The 7994-nt window shown below is 44.8% G+C and overlaps 1 protein-coding gene and 1 pseudogene across 16 annotated transcripts in view; both read left to right on the top strand.

Moving 5' to 3' along the window:
- The first annotated feature begins 3315 nt into the window (after nt 1-3315).
- LOC110507142 (phospholipid scramblase 2 pseudogene) lies at nt 3316-4135 on the top strand (annotated as a pseudogene).
- A 1835-nt stretch (nt 4136-5970) lies between these two features.
- Nucleotides 5971-7994, top strand: part of LOC110507883 (unconventional myosin-XVIIIa) — a 168947-nt gene continuing 166923 nt past the window's right edge. For 7 of the 16 annotated variants that reach the window (XM_090223799.1, XM_090223790.1, XM_090223791.1 and 4 more), the window contains exon 1: nt 5995-6178. The gene's annotated coding sequence lies outside the window, so the exon portion shown is untranslated. Of the gene's footprint in view, nt 6179-7994 lie in introns of all 16 variants that reach the window. The other 9 variants (XM_090223797.1, XM_090223786.1, XM_090223796.1 and 6 more) reach the window with 2 other exon arrangements.

The following is a 7994-nucleotide window of genomic DNA, read 5'->3' as shown; positions in this document are numbered from 1 at the left end:
GGATTTTTAAAAGTAGAAGTTCAAATTGTTTGGGTACAGACCTGGATAGTAGGACAAAACTCTGCAGGCTATCTTTGCAGTAGATTGCAACACTGCCCCCTTTGGCAGTTCTATCTTGTCTGAAAATGTTGTAGTTTGGAATTAAAATTTCTGAATTTTTGGTGGTCTTCCTAAGCCAGGATTCAGACACAGCTAGAACATCCAGGTTGGCAGAGTGTGCTAAAGCAGTGAATAGAACAAACTTAGGGAGGAGGCTTCTAATGTTAACATGCATGAAACCAAGGCTATTACGGTTACAGAAGTCGTCAAAAGAGAGCGCTTGGGGAATAGGAGTGGAGCTAGGCACTGCAGGGCCTGGATTCACCTCTACATCGCCAGAGGAACATAGGAGGAGTAGAATAAGGGTGTGGCTAAAAGCAATAAGAATTGGTCGTCTAGAACGTCTGGAACAGAGAGTAAAAGGAGGTTTCTGGGGGCGATAAAATAGCATCAAGGTATAATGTACAGACAAAGGTATGGTAGGATGTGAATACAGTGGAGGTAAACCTAGGTATTGAGTGATGAAGAGAGAGATATCGTCTCTAGAAACATCATTGAAACCAGGAGATGTCATTGCATGTGTGGATGGTGGAACTAATAGGTTGGATAAGGTATAGTGAGCAGGACTAGAGGCTCTACAGTGAAATAAGCCAATAAACACTAACCAGAAAAGCAATGGACAAGACATATTGACATCAAGGAGAGGCATGCTTAGTCGAGTGATCAAAGGGGTCCAGTGAGTGGAGAGGTTGGTTGGGGGTCACGGCGATTTAGACAGCTAGCCAGGCCATCGGTAGCAAGCTAGCATAGGATGGAGGTCTGTTGTTAGCCACCTCTTGCGTTCCGTCAGTAGATTAGTGGGGTTCCGTGTGGTAGAGGGGATTAATCCAAATCACACAACAACAACAAAAATAAGAACAATAGATATAGTTATAGAGGCCCAAGAAGAAAACATAATAATAATAATAAAAATAAATAAATTGTCCGATTGTCTATTCAGATAGCAGCCGGTAAGACAGCTAACGGTTAGCAGGCCGCAGATGGGCGTTCAGGTAACGTCGCGACAGAGGAGCCAGCCGGATCTCCTTCAGGTAGATAACGTCGGCAGTCCAGTTGTGAAGGCCCGGTGGGGCTCCGCGTAGGCAGTAAAACGGGTCCGGATAGGTGACTGCAGCCCAGGAGTGATTGATGGAACTCAGGAGTGATTGTCGGAGCTGGCTAGCTCCGGAATAATTGATGTTTGCTCCGGAATCGACGAAAGCCAATAGTCACACGGATAGCAGCTAGCTAGCTGTGAGATCCGGGTATGAATGTCCAGAGAGCAGTTGAAATCCAGGGACATGGAGAGAAAAATTGGTCCAGTATGTTCCGTTCCGAGCCGCGCTGCGCCGTACAAAACTGGTGATAGATTTTCGAGCTAAAGGATAGCAGATGACCACAAACCGTGGTTAGCTGAATACTAACGATTTGCCAGTAAAGAAGCTAACTAGCTTCTGAACTAGCTTCTGATTAGCTTCTGGATTAGCTTCTGGGCTAGCTTCTGGCTAGCTCCTGGCTAGCTTCTGGCTAGTTTCTGGCTAGCTTCTTGGAGTTTCTGGCTAGCTTCTTGGAGGATTACAGATTTGAGGTAAATAATACTTTTTTATAAATATAAATTGGTGAGGCGGGTTGCAGGAGAGTGTTTTGAAGATGAGTTGATGGAAAATAAAAATAAAATGTATGTGAAAAAAGTTGTAAATATATATATATACACAGGACACGACAAGACGAGGACAAAAGACTGAATGCCATCTTGCTTTATGTGCATAAATGCTTTAAAAAACGAAATGTAACGTTAGCCGATGAAGATTATCTCATAGAACAAAACGTATAACATTTTCTAAGCCTGTATTTACCAAATAACACATTTTCGGCAATAATACAAATTGGCTCCGGCTCCCTTGGTCAGCCCCAGCCCTCTCTGGGTGAATTTAGTAGCACTCTGGCGGTCAGCCCCCCCCTCCCTGGGTTTGTCCATCCCTCTCTGGCTGCCTCCCCCCCCTCTTCCTGGTGAAGAGAGCAGGGTGCATGTAGTGGCGCCGCCTGGGGGTCGAGGGCAGGGGGTCAGCCCCCCTCTAAGGGGGACACCCCCACCCTCCCCGGGGTGTCCCCAGCCCTCTCTGGCCCTCTCCCCCATCTCCCTGGTGCAGGGAGCTGGCTGGTTGTAGTGGCACCCCCTTTTGGCCGTGGGTGGGGGTCGGCACCTCTCTCCGGGTGTTGGCCCCCCTTTCCCTGGGTTGACCTCATCCCTCTCTGGCCCTCTGTAGGGAGCTAGGGGGATGTAGTGGGTCCCCCTGGTGGCTCTGGGCGGGGGTCGCCCCCTCTCCCTGGGTCTGCCTCAGATTTCTGGCCCTCTCCCTCCATATTCCTGGGGAAGAGAGCTATGTGGATGTATTGGCGCCCCCTGGTGGCCATGGACAGAGGTTGGCCCCCTTCTCTGGGGGACGGCCCCTTCACTTGGTCGACCTCAACCCTCTCCCCTCATATCCCTGGTTCAGGGAGCTGGCTGGATGTACTGGTGCCCCCTGGTGGCCGTGGGCGGAGGTAGGCACCCTTCTCTGGGGGTCGGGCCCCCCTCCCTGGGTCAGCCTCAGCCCTCTCCGGCCCTTCCCCCCATATCTCTGGGGAAGGGAGCTGGCTGGATTGGCCCCCGTGCCAGGGGTCGGTCCACCCATTCTCTGGAGTGAGACTCTAGACAGAGTCTCTGAGTTAGAGCATCAACATCAGCACACAGAACAGGTGTATTGAACGTGTGTAATGCACACTGAACAGGTGTAATGAACGTGTGTAATGCACACTGAACAGGTGTAATGAATGTGTGTAATGCACACAGAACAGGTGTAATGAACGTGTGTAATGCACCCAGGACAGGTGTAATTAACGTGTGTAATGCACACAGAACAGGTAATGAACGTGTGTAATTGCACACTGAAAAGGTGTAATGAACGCTTCTAAAGCACACTGAACAGGTGTAATGATCGAGTGTAAAAATGACCATAACAAACGTTCTAATCACCTGTAAACACACTGGACAGGTGAATAAAATCACGTGTACAAAAAATAACATTTGACACTTGAAAAAGGCAAGTGAAAAATGATCATAACAGGTGTTCAAATCACCTGTAAACACACACTAGACAGGCGAAACAATCACATGTACAAAAAAATGACATTTGACACTTGAAAAAAGCAAGTGAAAAATGATAATTGCAAGTGTTCAGATAAGACAATTTAAACATGTTGACCTTCCATACTGGGGTGCCTAAGCTTGAGAGGTTTCTTGCCCCGGTTGGCTCGGAAGGCGCCCATCCCACGTCAGGCCTCAGCCGGATCCCACTACCCTCAGGCCTCTATCCTGCCCCCATGATTCCCGGAGTCCCACTACCCCCAGGCTTTGTGCCCTCTCAGGCTCTTGTGCTGATGCCTGCCCTTCTCAGACCACTAGCCTGCCATCCAGGATTGGAATAACTGACTCAGATCGACTAGCTCCTCGACCACCAGAAAGTTAATCTGGCTGAAGTGGTTCTGGACTGGTGAGTGAATACTAACTACATTGTAAAGAACAGTGTCGGGCAGCAAGTGTTTGCTGTAGCAGAGGAGAATGACTGCTGCACTCTACAGTTCTGTGGCCCCGGCCTTACTTTTCACCCTTCACATCCAGGACAACCTGGGACAGGAAGCAATGACCCTGATAAACCCTTTGAGGTGCGACTCCTGCTTCTTCCCCTGCTACCTGCAAGTGCTGGAGGTGCAGAATCCCTCTGGTAACCCCATAGGGTACGTGGTGCAGAACTGGCACCCTTTCTACACTAAACTCACCATGCAGATTGAGAGGAGTCCCTGGATGAGAAAACGTGGCGGGGAAGATCAGTAAGAAATGGGTTGGATTGCTGCAGGAAGTTGTCAAGATGCAGATAACTTTGTAATCTCATTCCCTATGGAACTGGAAGTGAAGATGAAGGCTGTGTTGCTGGGAGCCTGCTTCCCCATCGACTTTATGAAAACAAATAACTTAAAATCCCAAATTAACTTTTACTCCCACACTTTCTACTCTTAATGGACTATGAGAACCCTTGGGTGTGAAATAAATCAATGAGAATATTGATGGGGGATTTACTGACAATTGTTTCCTATCCTCTCTGTAACGTTTTTGTGCATACTGAATGTGTTTTTTTACTGGATTCTATTTTTCTTATGTATAATTTATCATAGGTGCACCTTCTAGGTAGGCTACAGTAATACAATCGATTAATTAAAAGGAAATGTACAAAGCTGCAGACATTAGAATGCACATCATTTCAGTACCATGGACAGCGTGATGACAATAGCAGTGATATACTATTTTTTTCTACGTTGGGATTTTTTTTATACCAAAGTTATTGCCAGACTTCTAAAACAAAGCCCTCAATAGAAACTGCCAATAGGTACACAACACTGTTACTTTGGAGGACATTTTCATTGAGCAAAATAATTGTGCAATCAGGACCAAACTTCGTTATAGTCTTCCAGCGTGATTTCATTTTAAACCTTTCTATGTGCGTTATAAGGAGGCGATTAATTAACTAGAGTTTAGTAAACTGAGCAATACACATAAATAGTCACAGATTTATAACGCATGATTGTTGAACAAGAAAGGTTGCTTCGGTAAAGTTACAAATTCTGTCAGGTACCAAATTCTCTACTCTGTGTGGTGCAAGGTGACATCTCAAAGATGTTGCAGAGTCTGGTAGAGTGACAAACTACCCTAAGTGTGTGGAAGGGCTTGGGGAGAGGCCACTGCTAAGGACCATAGGAAAGAGGGGTCTCAGGGTACATAGGCTCTGGATTCAAGGTTGATGTCCGCACTAAAGACTTTATTTGAAACTCATAATTAAAATAACACACTTTCAGTTAACAACTTATGATTTAGCAAACAAAAGACAACGGAACATAGTAACCCCGCTTTTCAGTGAATATATGCAGCAGGTAATATCCCAGATGATCTCTTTAACATTCTATTAACTTCAAATTTCAACATGCTTTACATTGAGCATCAATGGATGGAACATGGAAGTTGTCAATTCATACAGTTTTTGTTAATCCTGGTGTTGTTCAGTGAAAATGTCACCTATAGGGATGGTAATGTGATCCGTCTCCTCTACATTTCTACACTCCCAGCATCACCGCCTTCACCTTCACTGTTTCATCCAGAGACTTCACATCAAAGTTTACATCTGACCAGCATTGACAGACAACACATGCACCATGGATCTTAAGCTGGGGCTCTCTCCTCTTGTTCTGCACAGTGAGTTTGCGCAGGTAAGGGTGCCACTCCTGCACCACGTACCCTATGGGGTTACCAGAGGGATTCTGCACCTCCAGCTCTCAAATTAAAGTTTGTTATAACTTACCTTATAGTTTATGACTCTACCATGCATAATGTTTTCACTTTCCAGGCTTGCAGTTGATGCAGCAGCCAAACATAGAGGCAAACAGTTCACTGCGCATGAGCGAAGGTGTGGTGTGAATTTCCACTACTGGTAAACCGAGACCACAGTGGTGGCCAGTGCTATAAGCAAAATAATCAACTGCTTAGGGCCCACCTCAATGGCCAGGGGCACCCCACAAACTGTGAAGGGGAACCCTAAACAGGATCCTGCTTAGGGACCCCAAAAAGCTTGGGCCAGTGATAAAAGTAGACCTATTGGTAAACTGGTACCAAATGGTGCTTAATAGTGCTTGGTTGGAATGAATCCCAGATAAACAAACCAGTCACTCCTAGATTATTTACTGTGTATGTATTAATACTTTACCCACAAAATATAAAATGCTACCGCAACCAATAGAAATCTATCATCATAGAGTGATAATGTAATCTTTCATAAGTGGTACATCCTGTGTCCAACTTGCAATAAACCCAACTGGCCAGCAGGAATCACTATTCGATATACTTTCAGTGATGTTGCATGCGTGCTGTAACCAGTCATCTAGCTAATCATATACAGTCAACGCAGCTGCTTTCTAGTGCGAGCTGCACCCATCAATACAGCTCCCTCCGATTCGAACGCACCAGTGTCAACCCACCGACACAAAGCAGAGGAAGAACACACACAAACAAACGGTGAGTCATCCATCATTTCATGAATATGTTAGAATATCTCAAAATGATTCGATGCACCAATTTGAGCTAAACATTGAAAGCAGAATGGCTTAGCTAGATAGCTATAGATAGAAGTCTCTCAGAAATCCCAAAATATGTTCACAGGGATGTAGCAGCTAGCTAGCCTAGTTGATAGGCTACACCAGAATTAATGTGGGCAAAGAACAGAGGCTTGGGCTGCCAGCTAATCGTGCAAGCTTACTAAAGGCATATTGGTAGTTTCAAAATATCACTTTTCTCAATAAAGTCTTGTAGCCAGGGCTTTTCTGTGACAGACAGATTTAGAGGAAATTACTTTACAGTTATAGTTAACAATGGCCTGTAAAACATTATAATTCCCAATGTGACATCAGCTAGCTGGCTAGCTAGTATTAGTAGCTTTCTCGCTTTTTGTCCTCCCTGTCCATTGAGGGAATGGGGAACGATGACACCTCACTCGCTAGCGTAGTGGAGCGTGCCAACTATTTCAGCTGCATTTTATTGTTGTAACGAAAAGCCTTGATGTAAGTGGCAAAATTATATATATTTTTTTGCTCACAGGATGCAAAATAGTGAGCTATATGTAACTATACCATTATTAAAAATCTATTTCCATCAATACATCTTCTTATTAATGATTTAAAAATGCACTTTCTTTAAGGTTTTGCTATCTCCTGGAAAAAGGGTGATGGATGTGAAGTGTTGTACTTGCCAGTATTTTTTTTTTAACTGTGCATGTGGTGGTAGCTGCCAAGACCTATTATGCAGGATATTCACATAGCTAGGTATTTCCATCATATTAGTTGTCAGATGGTCTGTTTTTCCTACAAGGAGGACAATTTGATAAATTGTTTATTTTTCTGTTGTTCTCTTCCTGATCATTTATAGCTAGTCCTGAAAACACCTTGCTTCCTGTTTTTTGGGGAGCAAGAATCTGACCCCTTGTTAATGAAGCTTGTTTAGATGTAGGGGTCCCCTGCTGCTGGGAACTCTGGGAACATCAGATAGAACTGTAACTTTGACACCAACGTTTCACCCAGTGACTACCAGAGTGGACTGTGTAGATTCTGACCCATTTTGAGCGCCCCATCCGTCACTGGAACAACAGTTAGGCTAAACAGTTATTTCACCTTCAAAATGTATTCTATCACTCAGGTAGAGGTGGTAAGTATAAGCCTATTTGGGTGTTTGGCTTACATTGAATGTGATTTACACATATAAAATGGAGACTGAAATATAGCTTAGGCCTAGACTACATCATTTGGGTTTGAAGCCTTAGGCTGTTTGGGATTCCGTGCAATGTTACCCGATGTAGAGGGGCAGAAAAATAGTAATAAAACCCAGATTTTGGGAATGTCCTGCCAGCTCTAATGGAGGCTAGTGTAACAGTATAACTTTAGACTGTCCCCTCGGGCGCGAACCAGGGACCCTCTGCACACATCAACATCAGTCACCCACGAAGCATCGTTACCCATTGCTCCACAAAAGCCGCAGCCCTTGCAGAGCAAGGGGAACCACTACTTCAAGGTCTCAGAGCAAGTGACGTCACCGATTGAAACGCTATTTAGCGTGCACCACCACTAACTAGCTAGCCGTTTCACATCCGTTACACTAGGAATGTTGTCTATTTTGCCAAGATCACTTAAACTGTTGTTTGGTTGTGATGTGTGTAATATTTTTTCCCTGTTCACTTTATCGGCTAGTGTTTTGTGTGGCATGGTAATGGTCTGTTGCAAAGTGTTAAGGTGTGGGTTGCTCTATCTATAGTCCTACTCAAAAGGCTTAGAAAGATGTTTGG

This window comes from Oncorhynchus mykiss, chromosome 27, assembly GCF_057628025.1.
Source record: "Oncorhynchus mykiss isolate SJ-2025 chromosome 27, ASM5762802v1, whole genome shotgun sequence".
NCBI classification, from domain to species: domain Eukaryota; kingdom Metazoa; phylum Chordata; class Actinopteri; order Salmoniformes; family Salmonidae; genus Oncorhynchus; species Oncorhynchus mykiss.
Note: the sequence above shows the minus strand (reverse complement) of the source record. Positions and strands in the feature narration are given on the sequence as shown.